Genomic DNA, 21,636 nt, shown 5'->3' with positions numbered 1-21,636 from the left:
GAAGGAAACCGATTTATGAGTCCCTCTCACATCAATATTTCTCTTCCCCACACACACCTCCCTTCCACTCTCTCTTTAAAAAGTCAATGGGGAAAAAAAATATCCTCGGGTGACGATTAACAAAAATAAAAGTTAACAGCAAAAAAGTAAAGTGAATTAACCTGCCTTCAGATTCTCTACCTCATTAAACAGATAAAGATCAGGAACAAAACTGACTTCCCTGTTACGTGAGGGAGAATGGCAACTTCTTTCTGACAGACCGAGTGACAGAGTAATTTCCCCCTGGTGGCTAACCTGAGTAAAACTTGTTTTTTCTCTATAATTATAATAACATCAAATCACCAGATAGCCCATGTCAGACATAATACATACACTTTCTCATATATTAATTAAACCTCTGACATTCTTCCAGAAAAAGAATCATAGCAACAGGCAATTTACATCCATTAATTCATGTATTTCCCACAAAAAGTTAGGTTGTATTATGCATTTAGTGTACATTGAAGAAAGTGAACCTCAGAAAGGTTCACTAACTCAGCCAAAACCATAGTTGGTGGTACGACCAGGACTTCAACACTGGTCGGCCTGATTCCACCCCAGCATATGGTTCTCAGGCATTACCTGACCTTTGTAGAATCCTGTCCCCTCTGAGAATCTGGCAAAACCAACTTTTCCTTACATTATTCCTTAGAACATGGCAAATCCAGAAGCCAGTCTGCTAGCACCAAAGTTCTTGAATTATGTATGTCAGTGCAACACATACCCTTTTAAAAAATACATGCTATTGCCGAAACCGGTTTGGCTCAGTGGATAGAGCGTCGGTCTGCGGACTGAAAGGTCCCAGGTTCGGTTCCGGTCAAGGGCATGTACCTTGGTTGCAGACATATCCCCAGTGGGGAATGTGCAGGAGGCAGCTGATCGATGTTTCTCTCTCATTGATGTTTTTAGCTTTCTATCCCTCTCTTCCTCTCTGTAAAAACTCAATAAAATATATTTTTTAAAAAAAATTTTAAAATACATGCTATTGACAAAACAGCATTAAGACACTTATACAACACAGGTAGATTTTTTTCATCTTTTCTAACTTTAAAACCTATGTGTATAAAATTCACAGTGGCAAAATCCTGTTGCCTAGGAAGAGGAACAAAAAGAAGAAGAAATCTGAAAGCTTATCCTGTATAAAACCTGCATTACATGGTTTAGGAAGTATTTAGAATAAGCCTTTGCTCTATCAAACACTGATAATGTTACACAGTGTTCTCTGCCCTTAAGACACATATCTAAAATTTATAAAAACGGTTTCCATCCACTGTTTTATTCGAAGGTGTGTGGACATTTTGTGTAAAGTACTGGAGCATGAAAATATTTAATATGTTGTCTTTCCCACGATCTAATTTTGAAGCCACTGGTTACTTTCACTATTAGTATGAATAGCTAGGATAGATCAGGTGTTTTTCCACAACCTCTTAATCACGCAGAATAGCCAACAACCGATATTATTTTAACAGGAGCTACTTCTATGTTACCCTAAGTCTTTCTCCCTAGTTTTCATCCTCCAAAAGTGTGTACAAACATACAAAGTCCTTTCAACTCCAACTAACCATGTTTCTAAGAGGTAAGGAGGTTTTTTTTTAGTATTTAGAAATGCTGCTTTATGTTTTAACTAGTGGCCCGGTGCATAAAATTCATGCATGGGGTAGGGGGAGAGTTCCTCAGCCTGGCCTGCACCCTTGCCAATCTGGGACCCCTCCAAGGATGTCCTACTGCCGGTTTACAGAGATCGGGCCTAAACTGGCAATCTGACATCCCTGTCGCAATCTGGAACTGATGGTTCCTAACCGCTCACCTGCCTGCCTACCTGGTTGCCCCTAACCACTCTGCCGGCCGGCCTGCTTGCCCCCAACTGGCCTCTTGCTGGCCTGCTCACTCCACACTGCCCCCCACCACTGTTCTGATCACCTCTAATTGACCCCCACTGAGGGCCTGCTTGCCCCTAACTGCCCCCCCCCCCACTTTTGCTGGTCTGTGCATGGGCCACGAAGTTTCAATCGCACTGTACGTGTGTACCCACATGTGGTGTTTTGTGGAAGAGCCACACTCACGGGGTCAAAGAGCCGCATGTGGCTCGAGAGCCAAGGTTTGCCGACCACCGGCATAAACTATCTCTGCAAGGACTGTCAGAAACCAGTAACACTAGCTGCTTCCAGAAAGGGACAGTGGTTTGCTGAAAGACAGTCCTGGGGAGAACCTTCTTCCTCTACATGCTTTTGTATCTGTTGAATGTTAAAAAAAATTTTTTTAATTAAAAAAAGTTTTAAAATCCTGCTTCATATTTATATAAAACAGTTTATGTTATAAAAAGGCATGTCTTCCCACGTTTGTTATTGAAGCCAACAACTGAAGCTACAGCTTAGAAGTCAGTAAGAGAAATCAAATTACCCAGGAGCTTACTGAAAGCTCCTGGGTAATTTGCTAGTAAGTATTCAACTGTACATGCAAATGCATCCGCTCCACAGATCAGTAAGAAGAGGATGGGCATGGTTCAGTTCTCCACAGCTCAGGTATGGGAAAAATATATACAGCAGATCGTTGGCATTTGCTCACCATTTATAGTTTTTACCACTCCTGAGTGACATTTGAAATTCCAGGGACATTGAGTCATTTGCCATTTTGCAGAGACATGATTCGGTATCACACACAGCTGAGACGCAAGAGCAAGTAGCCTGGACCGGCCAAGGTCCAGCTTTGCCCTGAGTCAGAGTGCTTAGTCTCAGTGCTATGGCCACTGTCAACAAAGTGATAAAGACTTTTTTTCTTGTTAAGAAATAAAACAAACAAAATTAACTGCTAGTTGATGCTGGCTGTGATGACAGAATGAGGGGAATATGGAAATGTTTATGAAAGTGATAGGTTCTGGCCACAAAATTGAAGTTTCGGATAAATTAAAGGCTGAAATGTCAAATGCAATGATGACTCAGACACATTTGTGTGAACAAAACTACCAAATGCTCCAAAGGGAAATAAGAAGAAAGGATGTGTGAATTTGTTTCAATAAGCGCTCCAGACAGTACAAAAATTGCTCATCGAGTGAGATAAGTAGTCAAGGTCTAGAGAGATCATTTACATTTTTCAGTTACACTTCAGTAATCTGCAGGAAGGAATTTTGTGCTACAATGAATGTTTTCAAGTTGAGAATTGGAGATGGTCTTGTGATATGTCTCTTATAACTGTCAAGAGCCTACTGTGTTGGTCTGATCAGAGATAACAGAGTTTGTGTGTCCTTCATAATCTGCCCCTTATACAATCCCTTCACTCCTTTCCATCAGGAGTGGATGAAACGCCCCCCCCCCCCCCCCCCCCCCCCCCCCCCCGTGCTGAGCTCCAACGGCAGATTCAAGACCAACAGCCTGCCTGGAGCGGAGCTGAAGAGGAGATGACAGTCCCCGGGAAGATAAGCAACCCCATCTAGGATGCTAGAACCTAATGTGAAAGACGGTCCCTGCCTACAAATCAGAAGTCTGGATCTGCAGAGAAGGTGAGAACTGAAGATTACTACTAAGAGAGGGTACTGAGGCCTGGCCATTCCTGCTCAAACCATTGTTTTTCAGAGATTATTTATTTCATACATCTAATTAACATTCACTAAGACCAGTTAAATAGTTTTAATTTTACAACTGCTTTTTGAGAGCTGCATTTTATAGTATTATAGTTAACAGGTGCATCTGGGGGGGAAAAATAAGGTAGAGATGTGGCTACGAGTGGTTGTAAAATGGGTACAGACATCGCCTTAAAAAACAGATTACCCATTTAACCTGAGAATCAGATTAAAATTCTGTCATTCAGATGACAGTCTGACATACCTGGGTCTGGTGTCAATGGACTAAACTTACCAGGTTTTGGTTAAGAGGGCAATGCACATTTTGTTAAGAGTGACTCGGGAATGCCAAACCTAAAATCATTATCATGAAGCAGATAACAACAACGACACCTATGCAGAAGGGCATAACAAGAAAAGCCACCTCCCCTGTGGGGCGACTGCCCTGTGGCTTGGATGCCCACTCTAATACCCTCAACTGGCTTTTGGTCTACTTCGTCAGTTACTAATCAAATGCTATATCTGGCACATTGAGATATACTCTAAAGTCCTAAAAGTCATACATCAGCAATCTCTCCTAAAATGCCTGCACCCTTATTTTTTTAAATATGTTTTTATTGACTTTAGAGAGAGGGAAGGAAGAGGGAGAGAGTAGAAACATAATTGCTGCCTCCTGCATGCCTCCTACTGGGGGCTAAGCCCGAAATTCAGGCATGTGTCCTAACATGGAATTGATCAGTGACCTCCTGGTCAACACTCAACCTCTGAGGCACACAGGCTGGGCAAAAACTTGCACCCTTATTAATGTGATACATACAACTGCCTCCACTCCTTGTCATCCTTCACAGGAGCAAATCAGGTGCTTCATGGATCATCCTCAAACCCGCCACACGCTCACAAGTTCCTCTCTCCGTCCCTCACCCTTTCCTGAGACCCTTCCTTCCTTTGCTCCTGCTCTTTTGCTTTGCAGAGTTTGACAGTGGCCTACTCTGTGACTTCAAACCAGTTAATCTCTTGGAGTTTCCATTTCCCCATCTGTAAAGTGTGGAGAATAACTTTTCTTCATTGGGCAATGATGAGGATTCGATTAGATGAGATAAGCAGGTGCCTAATACATACTAAGTAGTCATTAAAATGTTAACTTTTTATTATATTATCTGGTTTAAACTATTATCCGGTTCAGAACTGCTTAGTGACCTTCAAAAGGTCAGACAGCAGTGTCCCCCTCCCCCTCTTTCATTTCATTTTGTTTCAATAGCATCTCTTGTAGTAGGCTCCCTGGGTTCAAATCTACATCACAACATCATCACCACTTCATAGAAGTGGGCCTTCTGTTAATCGCCCCTCATATTTATTTACCTGGCTCCAGAAAAGATTCCTAGCTTTCCCACCAGAACAAGACATCTGAAGAAATGCACCAGGGCCTGCCTGTGGGGAGAGGGCTGGCCACCACGCTGGCCCCACCACACACTGCAAGCTGGGGCATTTAATGAAGGCAAGAGAAAAGGCTAGGGCAGCAAGTCCCAAAGTCTGCTCCTCAAAAGTTGCCTTCTAGGGGACCTTTTATTCCATGCCATGATGAAAAGCTTGAAGGTAAAAGGGATTTGTCACCCCCTCGAGGTCTCTAGGCGATGCACAGCTAGCATCTGCAGCCGTGCATCAGGCTGTGAGGTGCTGCCACCTAAGCCAGTTTCCCACAGTTGCTCAGCCTTGTGACTGCCATCGCAGGGCATCGAGTTCCATGCAAGCCCGCTTTTGGGAAGTGCTGAGCTATGGAGAAAACATTCAGGAAAGAACATAAAAGCAGGCAGTGTTTTACAGGAGATAACTTATTCACTTTCAGGTCAGGTTCAACTCCAGGGATGCTCCCTCTGGCCGAGCTCCCAGCCCACAGCCCAGTGTGGAGATCTGCAGCTTCTGATACTGGGGAATGACCTTAGGGCCTGTCGTCCTTTAAGTCCAGGCCAGAGAAATATATGATCCTGAGAAATATATGGCCATGGTCTGTCTAGGACTATTTAATTTACTCTCTGATGGCCTCCTGTGCATGACACCAGAGAGGCACCAGCTGGTAAAGAAAGCAGTCACATGCCCACAAACGAGACCACGTAGGGATAGCCAGACAAAGGCTATCAGCCTAACACACATTCAAGGGGCACAGACATCCTGGAGCAGAAGGGTTCCTTCCATACTCCGTCATTTAAAGGACCTCACCCATACCAGCTTATCTGACCCTCACAACTACTGCTTAAGACTGACAAGTATTCTTATCCTAATTTTACAGGTGAGAAAAATGAGGTCATCCAGCCAAAACAGACATTTTACCTCCCAAGACAGTGCCCCACAGACTATACCACAGCGCCCAACATGCACTTTGATCACTGTAGGAGCCAATCTACAGTAACAGTGAAAAGCACAGGCTCCAGAAGTCTGAATGCTTGGGTTTAATCCTGGCTTCACAATTTACTAGGTGCATTACCCTGGGCAAGATACCTAACCTCTCTTGAGTATTAGCTCCTTCAGCTGAAAAAAAGGAGTATCTACTTCATAGAGATTTAATTTTTAAGAAATTATCCGTGTTAGAGTGCTTTGCACATAGTGGACACTCAGTCCACGAGAGCTACAGTTACTCTGAAGCAAATAAGCTGCTCTCCAGTGTCCACATTCCCTCCAGGCCCTGGTTTACCAGATGTCTGAAGCAGCCAGAGCAGAGGAATGATGACTGTGCAAAGGCCAAGACTTCTGCACCACAAGCCCATATGATTTCTCAGGAACCCAGAGTCCAGAGATGAAGGCAGGGAAAGCAGGGGGGTTAAGGGAACGATGGTAAGACTCTGGGATTTCACAGACGTGTGAAATTTCAAAATGAATTTGGAAAACTGATGTCAAGTCAGTAACTGCTCATTTTTGCCAAGCTCTTAGAAAGAACATTTTAACAAACTTAGGGAGACATTAATATCTGAATAACAACCCAACACTGGGCCACGGATAACCTCGCTGTGACATTTTTGCTGAGCAGGCATAAAAGCTTTCTTCCCCACGTTATCAACTTTGGTTCCAAAACCTGCTTTTAAAAAAGCTGGTGCAGAGGCAAACAGAAAGCACAGTGGGAGATTACAGCAAGAGGTCAGCAGGAAAAAGAGATGAAAGGTATGGATCCTCCCCAAAGGGGACTAGAATGACTCCAGTCAGAGTCTCTCTGTATGAGTACTCGAATGCATGTACATGAATCGCCAGAAAAGAAGGGCTGCAAAGAGAGATTCTATACTCCATTATAATATGTATTACACTGTATCATGATCATCTGAGAGGCTTTGGAGAAAAGAGACCTCATTTCTTTATCCTTCCAGAATATCTATAATAAGCATCAAAAGTGTTTCAAATGAATAAATAAAAGAGAAGGAGGGAAATACAAGGCTAGTTCCCTACAAAGGGGGATCGCAGAGGGAGAATCAGGGGAAAAAAAACCTTCATTTGTTCATCTATCACTTATTCTTCAGTGAAAATTCTATCCACCAACTAAGCTGCTAAGTGTTTATTTACCTCTTTGGCAGAAGCACAACATTACCGCTCCAAAAACACTCCTTATTTAAGTGTTCCAAAAACACTACTTACTTAAGTGTCAGTGGAGAACACATCAAAAGAAGTTAAATTCAAATCTCTTAAAACGGGCTTATTCAATAGGATGAGAGAAAAATCTAAACTCACACTTGAAGCATCTCTCAACAAACACACATTGCTACAAAGAAAAATGTTCCTTTCAAATCAAGCATGACAGATACCAGCTTTGATATTCTACTCCCCCTGACTGATAAGAACTCTGAATAGCAGACACACTGGAATGGAGATCAGTGTGGAGAGATGTGAAATTCTGTCCCGAGGGCCCAAGTTCATAGATTTTAGGTAGGCAAATTCTAGATCATTCAGATGTGAGAACTGAAATCTTAGTACCATCAAGAGCCAAGAACAAACCTTTGAGAATCTTTAGTCTTCTGTCTACATCTATCCTTAAATACATAGTAGACAACCTCAAATGGCAAATAATCTATGCTTCCTTTAAATATGGAATCAGCTATTATGATGGCTCCTTCTTATTGATACTTTCTCAAAAACACTCCTTGGCCATATTTTAATGAGAACAACCCTATTTATAACTCTACTTATCTGATTTGTTACCTTTTCTGCCAGGGAGATTATAGGCACAGGGTTAGTCACTGAAGATAACCTTTACAAAATCTCAACTTCATGCCCTTCCGTTTGTTACTGTATGAAGGATGAAATATTTGAGATTCTGTGGCCTAACCTACATACTTCCTTTAAAGGAAGAACAGAAAATAAAAAATGCCTTTTGAGAAAAAAAAAAAGTACAGTACATAGAAAATGAAATCACAAACTGACATTAAACAGGCCTACGGCATATTTAATGCATTCTCATCAAATGCTTTTATTTGAAGTTCATTTTCAATGTACAGCTATAAAGATAGCTCAATTTAAAACAGAAGTAGTCTGAAAAGTACTATCATGTCATCAACATACTACTCTAACAGGATAATGATAGAAATTTTACACCATTAGAGGGATTTCAAAGGGCATTAAAAGAACAAGAACCTGTCTGACACAGATATTTCAATGCTTATGCGAAATATGCCTGAACTGAAATTTAAAACACACACCTAGAGGTAGAACCTTATTCTTTTTTCTTATTTTACTTCATAAATTTTAAATGTTAAGAGTAGTAGTATTTTTTTTTCTTATTCAGCTTCATACTTTCATTGAACATAGAGCTAAAATAAAATGATTTAGCCGAGACCGGTTTGGCTCAATGGATAGAGTGTCAGCTTGGGGACTAAAGGGACCCGGGTTCGATTCCGGTCAAGGGCATGTACCTTAGTTGCGGGCATATCCCCTGTAGGGGGTGTGCAAGAGGCAGCTGATCGATGACTCTCTCTCATCGATGTTTCTAACTCTCTATCTCTCTCCCTTCCTCTCTGTACAAAATTAATAAAATATATTTAAAAAAATAAAATAAAATAAAAAGATTTACACTTGATTTCTCTTTTGCATGTAATAAAGTAAATGTGACCAGATTTTTGTTTTTCTCACTGAAGTCATGTCTTCGGGCTTATCTTGATAACCACTTGTAGCTAAACTCCTTATCAACAGATTGAGCAGGTAGGCCTCAAATCCACTAAATAAGACCACAAACCCATCATTTAACAACCAGACCAGAGTGTCCACTTAGGAATTTCAATTCACAGTTCAGGGTTCAATCTATGTAACAAATGGGGAGGAAAAAATCAACTGATGCCGAGACCAGTTTGGCTCAATGGATAGAGCGTCGGCTTGGGGACTGAAGGGTCCCGGGTTCGATTCCGGTCAAGGGCATGTACCTTGGTTGCGGGCATATCCCCAGTAGGGGGTGTGCAAGAGGCAGCTGATCGATGACTCTCATCGATGTTTCTAACTCTCTATCTCTCTCCCTTCCTCTCTGTACAAAATCAATAAAATATATATTTAAAAAAAAGAAAAAGAAAAAAATCAACTGATTTTGGTGCCTGAACAATCCTAGTCAAAATGATCTAGTAACTGACCTAGTTTAATTACATAAAATAACACACAACATAAAACTCTGGTCTAATCTTAAAAGGGCCTGGAATAACAAATGCTCAAAAAACAAACAAACAAACAAAACAAAAAAAAAGCAAAAAACCACACAAACAACAAAACAAAACAAAACACCTTATTAGATAAAAAGAGCTTCAATTAAGGAGAAATAGTCTACCCTGTAATCAATGCATGCAATGGCATCCTAAGTCAGACTAAAGCTGTATGGTACCACAGATTTGTGCAACTCCCATTGCAACACAGAACCACCCAACGGATCAAGAGACTCTTCACTTCATTTGTAAACATGGAAATACTCTTCTGGTTAACAAGTTTAACACTGCTGATGAATATATTTTTTAAATATATTTTTGTTGATTTCAGAGCGGAAGGGAAAGTGAGAGATAACATCAAAGATGAGACAGAATCATTGGCTGACTCCTGCACGCCCCCTACGGGGAAGATTGTGCCTGCAACCCAGATGCGTGTGCCCTTGACAGGAATCAACTCCAGGACCTTTTAGTCCACAGGCCGGTGCTCTATCCACTGAGCCAAACTGGCTAGGGCCTGATGAATATATTCTTAGTCACAGTCCCAGCTTTCATTTCTAAATTTTTATTCTAGCACTGTAAATTCCCCCACCTGTCACCCCATCCCCAGCTTCTCCTCTTATTTCTATTCCTCATTTTCATTCCTTTTAATATAATCCTGGCTTCTGAGTAAATGCTGTTATCTTTAGAATTCAGTTTGGGAAACTGAGGTCTCATTCTTTTTATTTATTGATTGATTTACATTTTTTGATAACTAACTCTACTGCCTTATCGGGTCTCTTACAAAAAACAAACAACAAAAAAACAAAAACAAATGAAAGCTTTTTAAAAACTAAACCCAGGATTTCGCAGACCTAATCTGAATGTTTTGTTAACAGTCTGTGATCATTTCAAGGCCATGAGGTAGACCAAGGTGTTCTTTTCAGTATGAATCAATAATTGGTCTTTTCCCAATTCTTGGTTTAAATTTTTTTTTTTTAATAAAAAGGAAAAGGAAGAGATAGCGATTTCTTCCCATTATATTTTTCTTATACCTGTTCTCTACTGTTCATCTTAGTACATCAATATATAAGAGACATTCATTAATCGGATGAGTTTTCTTAGAAATATTCTAGGAATTACCATTTTGAAAATAAGAAACCTAAACACATAACAAAATCCTTTTGGGTCCCAGCAACAGCCAGATGTTGAACTAAGTACACTCTAAAGAATGAACAGAGCTAAATCCTTCCAAGGTGCGTTTTGGAATGTGCTGGGAGATACTTTCTGACGACCCATGCCATCTTGGGTATTCTCTTGCTGATCCAATTTTTTAAAATTTGTATTGAATTTATTGGTTAATAAAATCATATAGGTTTCAGGTGAACAATTCTGTAATACATCATCTGTATATTGTATTATCAAGTCTCCATCCACCACCATTTAGCCCTTCTTTACCCTCCTCCTCTCCCTCTGATAATCACCACTCCAGTATCTGTGTCTATGGGGGCTTTTTGTTTTTGTTTTGTTTTGTTTTGTTTTGTTTTTGCTTAAACCTTTGAGAAGAATGAAGATGCTCTTTAGAGTGGGTCAGGAATTTGGACGACAAGAGGGTGCTGTGCACTTGTGACATAGAAAAGAAGAGGCAGGAGAAGGAGAGCAACTCAAAAGGAGGAGTAACAACAAAACCCAACCTTGCCTATTACACATTAGCTTTACACATTAGCTCAGGGATCATCCAAAATGAAACCAATAGCCAAGTTAAAGTATTTGAAAGTTTAAGATATTCCAAGTCTCAAAAACCAGGATATTTGGATGTTTACTGCTCCTTCAGCCAGTGGACTGTTAAGAACAATCAATAAAATGATGCGGTGTACAAAGTGGTGATGGTGAAGAGGTAGTCTGGAAATCATGTCACTAATCCATGCAAAACCATCACGATCCACCTGTATAATCTAATTATTCTCTTCCTCTAACGCCATTCCATGAACAAACTACCTTAGGAGAGGAGAAAAATCATAAGCCAGTATCATTTTTCTTGGTCCCACCCCTTTCAAACTGCATGATATGAACTCAGACAAGTTACTAAGTATCTCTGAAGACCAGTTTGCTCTAAAAGAGAAAGAATAATGCCAAATGCCCAAGGTTAATGGAAGTATTTGAGACAATATCCAGTGCCTAGAACAGTAAGTGGGCATACAGAAGGCACTCAGTATTTGTTGGGTAAATAAATATAAAGTACCCAGCTTTGTATTTGACAATCAGAAGGCATTCGATATACAATTACACCAAATATCTCAGCATTTCAGTGTTCTGCAGAGGACACCCCACCTCCCAAGTCCCCGCTTCAGAAACATTTAACTTCACATCCAGCTGCAACGCTATAGCACCTACTGCACTTATCTCTACCACCAGCCAGCACTGAGCCACGGCTGTGTTTCATAAATGAACACTCCCTGGGCTTAGGTTGTCTACTGGACTAGATTATGAATACATTGAAGCAAAGCACATTCATTCAACACTGTCCTGAGTGTTGGTTACTTGACACACTCCCCAACAAACACACAAAATAGATGCTCAATAAATATTTTTGGCTAACACAAAACACTGACTTACAAAAAGAATAATCATAGAGAAGGCACCATGTAATGCACACGTAATTCTTCCTTCACTATCCAAGTCATTAATTCTAAGTCCACTTCTGAGGAAGAAACTGAGGCTCATTAGACCACCCAACTTTACTCAAGTTCCTCTCAAAAGCCCTTATTCTTTCTGCCAAAACACTCTCTTTCCTTTTAAATAGGGAATTCTTACAGGGCTTTCCCAATTCGATTTCATAAACCAAACTCAGTTATATTTCAAGGGCACCCTTTGCTGGTGTTTTGCTTTCATCCACTTGCTGCATACCTGATGCTGCAGTTTATACAAACTAATTCATAATCTCACATCAGTAAAGTGGTTTAATTTAGTAAAGAGTAAAGAGGTAACGAGATTATTCCCATTAGATAATGAAACCTTTATAAAATACATCTTCAGGATGCTCTGAACTTCAAGATATCATATGTAAATAAACACACATATCTATATATATAAAAGCCTAAGCGACCCAATGACCATTCAACCATTGGGCTATTCAACCGATAGCTACGACGTGCACTGAACACCAGGGGGCAGATGCTCAATACACAGGCATGAAAACATGGACAGACTGATGAATCTCAGAGAGAAAGGGATATAGGGGAGGGTGGGAAGAGATTAACCAAAGATCCTATATGCATACTATAAACCTTGTGGATAGATTTATGCACCAGTGGGGTCCTTCAGCCTGGCCTGCAGTGATTGGGCCAAATCCATGCACCAGGCCTCTGATATCCCCCGAGAAGTCCTGGATTGCGAGAGGGCACAGACCAGGTGAGGGACTCCACTGGTGCACAAATCCGCATACTGGGCCTCTGGTGAATATATAGATCTCTTTAACACAGTGTCTTCCAGACAGATAGTTTACTTTAAATACACTGTCCCCCCAAAGCATTTGATAGTAGCAAGTAGGGGAAGTTGTAGAGTAGATCTTTACCAGAGTCACCTTTGGTGAACATTTTAGGCAAAGGAGAAAACAATCAGTCCAAACTCATAACCCTCGCTAGATTTACAATTCAGGCAATCCTTGACAGCCAGTAAAGAGATTCTTACTCATTTCTGAAGAGTCGGCATGAAAGCAGAAATGTAACATATTGTGCTATGTGTATACAATTATATACCAAGGTTCTGCATTAGTTAACTGGGGAATCCATGTTTCCTAGCTCACTGGCTCCCTAGAGAGCTATAGCCCTTATTCTTTTCTACTGGCACAAAGTGCAGCTGTTAGACTCACATTAGCAGAGCTCAGAGTTGTATCAACTCCTCGGGTAAGGGTCTAGGGAATTCCTCAAGGGCAAACACCTAGTCCTTTCATGTTTGGCACGGCAAGAACTCAGTAAAAACCGAGTAACTAGTAGAAACATTGCCAGGGGGTCATTCAGATTTCCCATCCTTGGGACTCCAAAGATAGTCCTGCCCCATACCACATAAAATGACTTTTCTCGTAAATTTTATATACTATCTATACTGATAAAAGGGCAATATGCTAATTAGACCGGGAGACCTTCTGGACATCATTCTGGACAAGGCCATGGTGGTGGGGATGAGACAGAGGCAGTTAGGGGCAATCAGGCCAGGAAGGGAGGGCAGTTGGGGGCAAGCAGGCTGGCCAGGGGAGTGGGGCCTCATTGGGGGTGGGAGGCCAGCAGGCAGAGTGGTTAGGAGCAATCAGGCATGCAGGCAGGTGAGCAGTTAAGAGCCAGCAGTACTGGATTGTGAGAGGGATGTCTGACTGCTGGTTTAAGCCTGATCCCTGTCGGGCCTAAATGGGCAGTTGGATATCCTCTGACGGGTCCCAGATTGGAGAGGGTGCAGGCTGGGCTGAGGGACACTGCCCCCCCTCACAAATTTTGTGCACCAGGCCACTAGTATTTCTATAAATAGCCTTGGTTGAAATATATATTTCTTAGAAATAATCTATCAAACAAACCAGTCGAAATTATTGAAGAAACAGCCATCTATTAGTCTTTAAGGACTAATTAAATAGGACATGTCTTTCTTCTTTTCTGCACTATTGGGTTTTTTAGATTCTTGGAACACTGATTAGATAATCTATAAGAAAAGAGAGATGAACTAAAAATTGTCAGGGTATGTAGAATTCAGTATCATCAAGTGGAAAATAATGATAGTACTGGTGACATTTTTTTCTGCCTAAAAGATAGTTGGTAATAACTAAAAAAAAGTAGCAACGAGGTCTAGAAAACATAGGGAGTTGGGGAGCCCTACATGGGCTGCCTAAATCCATATTTATAGGACCCGCTTCCTGGGCCCGATAGTCTATATACCTACTATCCTGGTTACCTATTTTCTCATTCTCATTTCCCAACAGACTCAAGCAACTAAAAATATTAATTACAGGATATAAATTCCCCTCACACCAACCCTTCTACTTTTGTCACCTACCATTTCCACAATTAGGCATTGTTTTAAGTTTGAAGTATTCATTTCATGTACTCCTTCCTATTAAATGACTCGTTTGGGATAAATAAATTTCACTTGGTGTTCAGCACCATGATAAAGCGTGGTCCCTTCTCTCACCGCGCCAGTACTGTAAAAGACAAACTACTTTTTTTCCTGAAGAAAAGAAATACCTTCTGGAAGTACTGTGACAAGTCCATATAATATACACACCAGAAACCAACCTAATAATTTTAACCAGGAATTAAATCACTCTGTCCTGCCCTAAACAACTACCTTCTGCCCTTCACAAGCATGGCTAAGGTAAAATGAGTACCAAACATCTGAATCAATTCTACACAGTTCTCCAAACTTTGTTTTATTTGATCCTTTCAACAGAGGAAGCAAGGCAAGCTCTAGTGCTCCGAGTTTCCAGATGGGGAAAGGTAGGCTGAAAGAAGTAAAGGGACTTACACAGTATTCAGTTATTAAGCTGTCTTCTGATTCCCGTTCTGACACTTTATCTGCAGCCCCAATGAGTTCTCAAATGGAGAGAAATAATCAGCCTTCCACTTGGCATGTCTAAACACTATAGTCCCCATCCAAGGAGACCCATTTACTCTGCCTGAACTCTATTTCTGTCTGCATGGTGTTCTTATAGTTGATCTTGACCCATTGTCACTGCTGGATGATGCAACACGGACCACATCTACCTGTTTTGCAGATAACAGTATTCAAGATGATTCAAGCAGAAAATGACAATAAACTCCTGTTAACAATAATTTTTATATTGGTAATTATTCAGTTTTGACATACAGACCAGCGGTTGCCAACCAGTGGTGGTCCATGAGGTCAGAAAGGTTGGGGACCGCTGATATGGACCGCATCCACCCCAGCTATAAGGTGGCCATGAGGATTAACAGTCCTGCTCATACAAAGAAGGTAGTTACCTATAAAGGAGCACCTATACGATTGTCAGCTGACTTCTCAACAGAAACCATGCAGGCCAGAAGGGAATGGCAAGAAATATTCAAGGTGATGAATAGTAAGAACCTACAGCCAAAGATAATCTATCCAGCAAAGCTATCATTCAGAATTGAAGGTCAGATAAAGAGCTTCACTAATAAAAAAAAAGCTAAAGGAGTTCATCAACACCAAACCAGAATTATATGAATTGCTGAAGAGGGTTCTTTCAGAAGAGAAAGTAAACAAAGATAAAAATTATGAACAACAAATACGTAACTATCAACAAGTGAATCTAAAAACCAAGGAAATTAAAAAAAAATCTGATGAACAATAGTAACTGTTGAATATAATAGAATCAGAGGTATGGAAGGGGAGTGAACTGACGATTCTTAGGGAAAAGGGGAGAGGGGGGCGTGGGAAGAGACTGAACATAAACTGTGCACCTATAGATGAGGACAATGGGGAGTGGGGAAAGGGCAGAGGGTGGGGTGGGAACCTGGTGGAGGAGAGCAATGGTGGGGGGAAAAAAAGGAACATTTGTAATAATATGAACAATAAAAACTTATTTAAAAAAAAAACAAAAACAGTCCTGCTCATAAAAGGTGAGGCTAGTTTTTTATTTTGTTTTTGCCAAACAACATCATAAACTCTTCTAATACTCAAAAGAAGGGCCTGGCCGGTGTGCCCGAGTGGCTGAGCAGGGACATATGAACCAGGTCATGGTTCAATTCCAGGTCAGAGCACATGCTGGGATGATGGGGAGTGCAGAAGGCAGCTGGTCAATATTTCTCTCTCATCGATGATTCTCTCGCTCCCTTTCTCTCCGCAACCAATAAAAACATATTTTATTTTATTTTTTTATTTTATTTTATTTTTTTAAATATATTTTATTGATTTTTCAGAGAGGAAGAGAGAGGGATAGAGAGTTAGAAACATCGATGAGAGAGAATCATCAATCAGCTGCCTCTTGCACGCCCCCTACTGGGGATGTGCCCGCAACCAAGGTACATGCCCTTGACCGGAATCGAACCTGGGACCTTTAAATCCGCAGGCCTACGCTCTCTCCACTGAGCTAAACCGGTCCCAACATATATATATATTTTTTAAAGGAATCTGATAAGAGCCCTGGCCACTTGGTTGGAGAGTCATCCCATATACCAAAAGGCTGTGGGTTCAATTTCCAGTCAGGGCACATATGTAGGTTGTGGGTTCTATCCCCAGTCAGGATGTGTGCAGAAGGCAACCAACTGATGTTTCTCTTTCCCTTCCTCTCTCTAAAATCAATAAACATATCTACACATCCTTGCATAAGTATTACAAAAAGGAATCTGGCAAGAACTAATAAAGAACAGACTGACAGCTGTCAAGAAGGGGGTTTACAGGGCTGAGTGAAAAAGGTGAAAGGATTAAGTTGCAAAACACCCCACAAAAAACACGCACACACAAAACCGAGACTCACAAGCACAGACAACAGTATGGTGATTACTGGAAAGAAAGAGGGTACAGGGGAGGTAGAAGGGGACATAAATGATGATGGAAGGAGACTTGCCTTGGGATGGTGAATATAAAATATAATATACAGATAATGTTCTACAGAATTGTACCCACACGGTATCTATATAATTTTATTAACCAACTAGAGGACCAATGCGCAGGTAGGGTTCCAAGCAGCTGCCAACTTGGGGCCTTCCTTTGTTCCACACCGCCCCCCTGGTGGTCAGCACATGTTACAGCGAGCGATTGAACTCCTGGTCATTCGAACTGCAGAGGGGATACTTTGCAATATCAGGCTTTTATATATATAAATGTCACCCCAACAAATTCAATAAAAGAGAGCCAGCCCAAGATTATTCAAGACACTCTCATAACTTTTCCCAATGTTTTATTCCAGCTTCAATCACAGTACCAAGACTTTCATGCATTCAAAAAAACAACCATAAAACAATGGTTTTTCTAGCCAACCTTGTCCCCACATGCTCCTTCTTCCTGATTTCCAAATGTAGTCTTTAACATTTGTAAATATGTCAAGCAATTGTTTCAACAAGCAAATCTTACCTAGTGGCGGTGAAGAAATAATTATCTGGTGGTCTTTATGATCGCTGTCCACCTGCAAGGCTTCTCTGGAAAGTCTAGCATTGGTTCAAAGAGAAGAAAAGTAAAAAAAAAAAAAAAATCAAAGCATTGTCATAAAAAAAGAAGCCTTGAAATCCACCACCCACAATTTAAAAGTTTAAAGTTTGAATCAACTGACTTACTGCATAATGTCACACAATCCCACCCAGTGTGTTAAAATAAACTAGTTCTGGATGAGGTGAAATGGATTCTTATCATTCGGAGCATCCCCTCTTTAAGGGCCATTAAGTCTCCCATTAAGGGCCTTTCCATTGTATGACAAAGGGTGAAGGTTAAAGGGATTATATGACTCAACTTTATTTCTCCCATTGCTTTTACCTTTAAAATTAAAATTGCCCTACTGAAGATACATTGGCAAAAGAACAGATATTGTGTAAGTACATTTGTCCATTTATGTAAGTGTTTAAATAACATTATACAAAGCACCCAGAAAGGTCTTATCCAGTGAAACAAAATTACACTCTTAGAACTACTTATTTTACGACTACATTACATTATAACGTATGGTTAGGATACTAAATTCCGGCCTCCGATTCTATTTATTAGAGACTAAAAAAAATGATCAGCTCATATACAAGGCAAATTTAAACCAAGGATCTTTATTCATCGTTTCAAACTTTCAAACACAGATCGGCATCTTTATTCACAGTCAAGATGAAATTATCCGCTGTCTCCTGATTAAAAGTTGGTCAAATGTATAGACAACAACGACAGCTATGGAAAACAACTATTTTCTAATCCAGGGAGGGCTGAAGCTCAAAAAATCCCAAGAATAAAAGCTAAGTGTATTTCCCATACATATAATGAGGGGTGACGTGGCAGGGTAGAACTCATGAGCTCTCGGGTTTACTAAAACTTTCTAGTATTTCTGATCAGCATCCTTTCCCCGGACATCTGGCTGCTTCGCGCAGGTCCTGTTAATTACTTCCACGTCGGAACGGGGACTGCGCAGCTACAAGTAAAGGCCAAACTTTGCTCCCGGCCCTGGGAACTTAGAGATGCGCTTAACCACTAGAGGTCTCCCCTTGGCCAGTTTTGCTCGCTCGCTATTTTGCTGCACTTGAAACTTTCCGGAGAAATGCTCCTCTATACGAGTCAGTGTTTTTCTAAAAAAAAAAAAAAAAAAAAAACTTGCGCAAAAAAAATCTTCGCGATCGAGCTCGCCAGCACGGAGACTCCCGGGCTCCCCAACACCGATCACGACGTTACAGACAATGAATGCCCTGGGAAAACCAACATTCAAATTCGACGCGCTCGCCCCCCCCGCCCCCCCCCCCCGTCTCCTCGAACCCCCAATTCTTATTTCTCATGTTTCCCTTCACTTACAACTTAGAACAATTAAAAAAAAAATCTATGTTTGTTTCTGTGCACTTTGAATGATCTCTAATGCATTTTTTTCTGGTGAAGGCTCGGCCCAGGGATGCAGGGAGGGGGGGAAGGGCCGAGCGATCAGCGCCCGAGGAAGTTGCATAAGGAAAGAGACTCCGTTTTTTGGGTCCCCCTCAAAAAAAAAAAAAAAAAAAAAATTTTTTTTTTCTTAAATCGGCGGGGAGGGGAGGAAAAGGAAGCGGTGGGGAGAGAGGGAGGGGGGGCAGGGAGGGAAACCGAAGCGACGCTCACCTCCCCGTCTCCCCGCTGGAAGGGTGGGGTACGACCCAGGTCGGCGCGACCCCGGAGGGCGGCTCGGTCCCCCCAGGTCTCCCCGAGCGCACACGGACCCGCCGATCCCCCGCCCCGGGCCTCCGCGGGGAGCGAACCGCCCGCTCTCAAACTTTCTCTCACGGTCGCGCTAAGGGCGTGCTTGGGCCAGAAAGGGTGGAGGTTGGTGGGGGGGGGGGGGATTATAAGGCCTTTTTTTCCCTTATTTAAGGTGATTAAAGTTTTTGCCACCGGCACAAAAGTTGCGCGCCCTCCCCGCTTCCCCTCCACCCCCACCCCCCCCCGCCTGTGCCCGTGCCACCGTGCTCTGCCACCCCGCCGCTAGGACTCCCCGAGTTTTCCCCGCGCCCCCCTCGCCAGCTCACAGGGCGCGCGGCGGATGCCCCGGCTCCTGCGCTTCCCGATCCCCACCCCCACCCCCGGCCTCTACCTCCCCCTCACCCCCCCGCCGGCCAATTACCCCCCCCCCCCCGCCCCGGCCGCCCGCCGCGCGCGAGGACAGCCCGCGGGGCCCGGGACGCGAGTGTGCGAAGCCCATTATCCCGGAAAGGCACCGCGCGCCGCGGCGCAGGGCGGGCGGCGGCCCCGCCTCGGACCCCGCTTCGCCTCCCCGGGAGGAGGGCGGCGTAAACAAGTTGCAGGAAAGGCAGCCCAGCGCCGGCCCCGTACCGCCCGCGGCCGCCGCCACCGCTGCTGCCGCCGCCGCAGCCGCCGCCCTCCCCCCGACGCCCGCCCGCCCGCCCGCCCGCACCCGGCCCGGCGCGGCAGCGGCAGCGGCAGCGGCGCGGGGCCATACGATCGCCGCGACGGCGCGGGCTCCGGGGCTCCCGGCCCGGCCCGCACCCCCGCCCGCCCCCCGCGCGCGGGACGCCAGCGCCGGGCCCGCGCCGCCTCGCTCGCCCCAGCAGCACTTTCCTGCCTCGGGCAGAAATAAACCGGAGGAGGGTTTATTTTTGTGCAACTTTCCCAAAATGGCGGAAATTGGAGCCGATCTATAGGAAATTCTCACACAGTCTGGTCGGGAGCGGGGCGGGGAGGCTGGCGAGGAGGAAAAAACGCAAAAACTCTCGGCCGCCGGGAGCCCCGCCGCGGGTCCGCGGGCGAGTGTGTGCGCGCGTGTGAGTGCGTGTGCGCGGCGGGAGCGGGGAGGCCTGTGCGCCGCGCGCGCACACTCACACTCACACACAGACTCACACACACACACACATACACTCGCACACACTCACATACACGGCACCCGCCGGGCAGGCGCGCCCGCACATTCAACCAGTCCGCTCCCCGCGGCCCGGGCGCGGGGGGAGAGGGGCCGCCTCCGCGCCCGCTGCCTCGGTCTCCCCGACTTAGACTTCTCGCGCCGCCGCCCGGTCCGCTCCCCGGTGCGCGCCCGGCACAAAGGCCACACGGGCGGAGGGGGCCGCAGGGGCGGCGCGCGGGGATCGCGCCTGCCTCCCGCCGCACCGATCGGCCGCCCCGGCCGCCCCCGCGCCCCCCTCCCCGCCTCTCCCCTCCCTCCCTCGCCTCCCTCCGCGGCCCGCGCCCCCCGCCCCGGCGGCCCGCGCTCGCTGCCCGGGCTGCGGCTCCGCGGCGCCCACTCGGGCACGCACCCCAGCGGAGCCCGGCGCCGCCGCCGCCGCCGCGCTCCCCCCACCCACCCCGCGCCGGGTGTCATGAAAGCGACCCAAGTGACAAGCTCCGCGGTGGGGGTGGGGGTGGGGGGCGCAGGGGAGGGGGTCCCCACGCATCCCGCCGCCGCCGCCTGCGTCTCGCCCGGCGCGGCCGCCTCGCCCCGGCTCCCCTTCCGCACGGCCCCACACACCCTTCCCCGTGTGCGCGCAAAGGAGGAAAAAAAAAAAATACAAGTCTCTCCTCCCCCCATTTTTTTTTCCTTTCTCTTTTCTCTCTCTTTTGTTCCTCTTTCGCACTCGCACTCACTACTTCCAGAGTGAGATGCCCCGGAGACTGCCCCCCCCCGCGCCCCCCGCCAGCCGTCCTCCGCGCCACTTGCCCACTTTGCCCCCGGGATGAAGTTTTCTCCGCTTTCCCAGGGGCGCGGGGACGCGGGGGAGAAACCCCTTCTCTGCCCGTCCTCCTCTCCCTGCCCCGGCTCCGTTTCACAAGACGAGGGTGCGCTTCCTTCTCTCCCCGTAAGGTCGCTTAACTTTCATCCTCGCCCGGAAAAAAACAAACGGATGCCTTTGGCCCGGGCACACCTTCGAGATGAATGAGAGATTAAGATCCGATCGGCCGCTGCTTACCCCCAAAATTTCTCTCTCTCTCTCTTTTTTTTCTCTCTCGGTCTCACGAGTGTAGTCCTGACAAATGGTCCAGGGCTGCGGGCGCAGTGCGCATGTGCGCGTGGAGCCAGGGCCGGGGAGAGGGGAACTGCGCTGGTGCCGCCGCCGCCGCCGCCGCCCGGGCTCGCCCGCTTCCCTGTTCCTGCCGCTGCGCCCGCGCCGCTGCAAGCTGCACAGCCAATGCAGCCGCCCGCGGACACCGTTTCAGGTGCATCTCTTCCCGAGCCTGGGCGCCGGCTGGGAGCTGGTTCGAGAGCAGTCAACAACAACAAAAAACAAATAGGAGATCTCAGCTTGTCGATTTCTTTGTCTATTTCCCACT

General features: G+C 44.8%; 1 protein-coding gene across 7 annotated transcripts in view; it reads right to left on the bottom strand.

The window, feature by feature from the left end:
* L3MBTL3 (L3MBTL histone methyl-lysine binding protein 3) overlaps nucleotides 1-21,436 on the bottom strand; it is an 86,326-nt gene extending 64,890 nt beyond the window's left edge. For 3 of the 7 annotated variants that reach the window (XM_036414311.2, XM_036414313.2, XM_036414315.2), the window contains exons 1-2: nucleotides 21,276-21,433; nucleotides 17,284-17,357 (exon numbers count right to left, since the gene is read on the bottom strand). The gene's annotated coding sequence lies outside the window, so the exon portion shown is untranslated. Of the gene's footprint in view, nucleotides 1-17,283; nucleotides 17,358-21,275 lie in introns of all 7 variants that reach the window. The other 4 variants (XM_036414319.2, XM_036414316.2, XM_036414309.2 and 1 more) reach the window with 2 other exon arrangements.
* Nucleotides 21,437-21,636: the final 200 nt, after the last annotated feature.

Source organism: Pipistrellus kuhlii, unplaced genomic scaffold (genome assembly GCF_014108245.1).
Source record: "Pipistrellus kuhlii isolate mPipKuh1 unplaced genomic scaffold, mPipKuh1.p scaffold_m20_p_5, whole genome shotgun sequence".
Taxonomy (NCBI): domain Eukaryota; kingdom Metazoa; phylum Chordata; class Mammalia; order Chiroptera; family Vespertilionidae; genus Pipistrellus; species Pipistrellus kuhlii.
The sequence above is the reverse complement of the archived record's forward strand: the minus strand, read 5'-3'. Positions and strand labels throughout refer to the sequence as shown.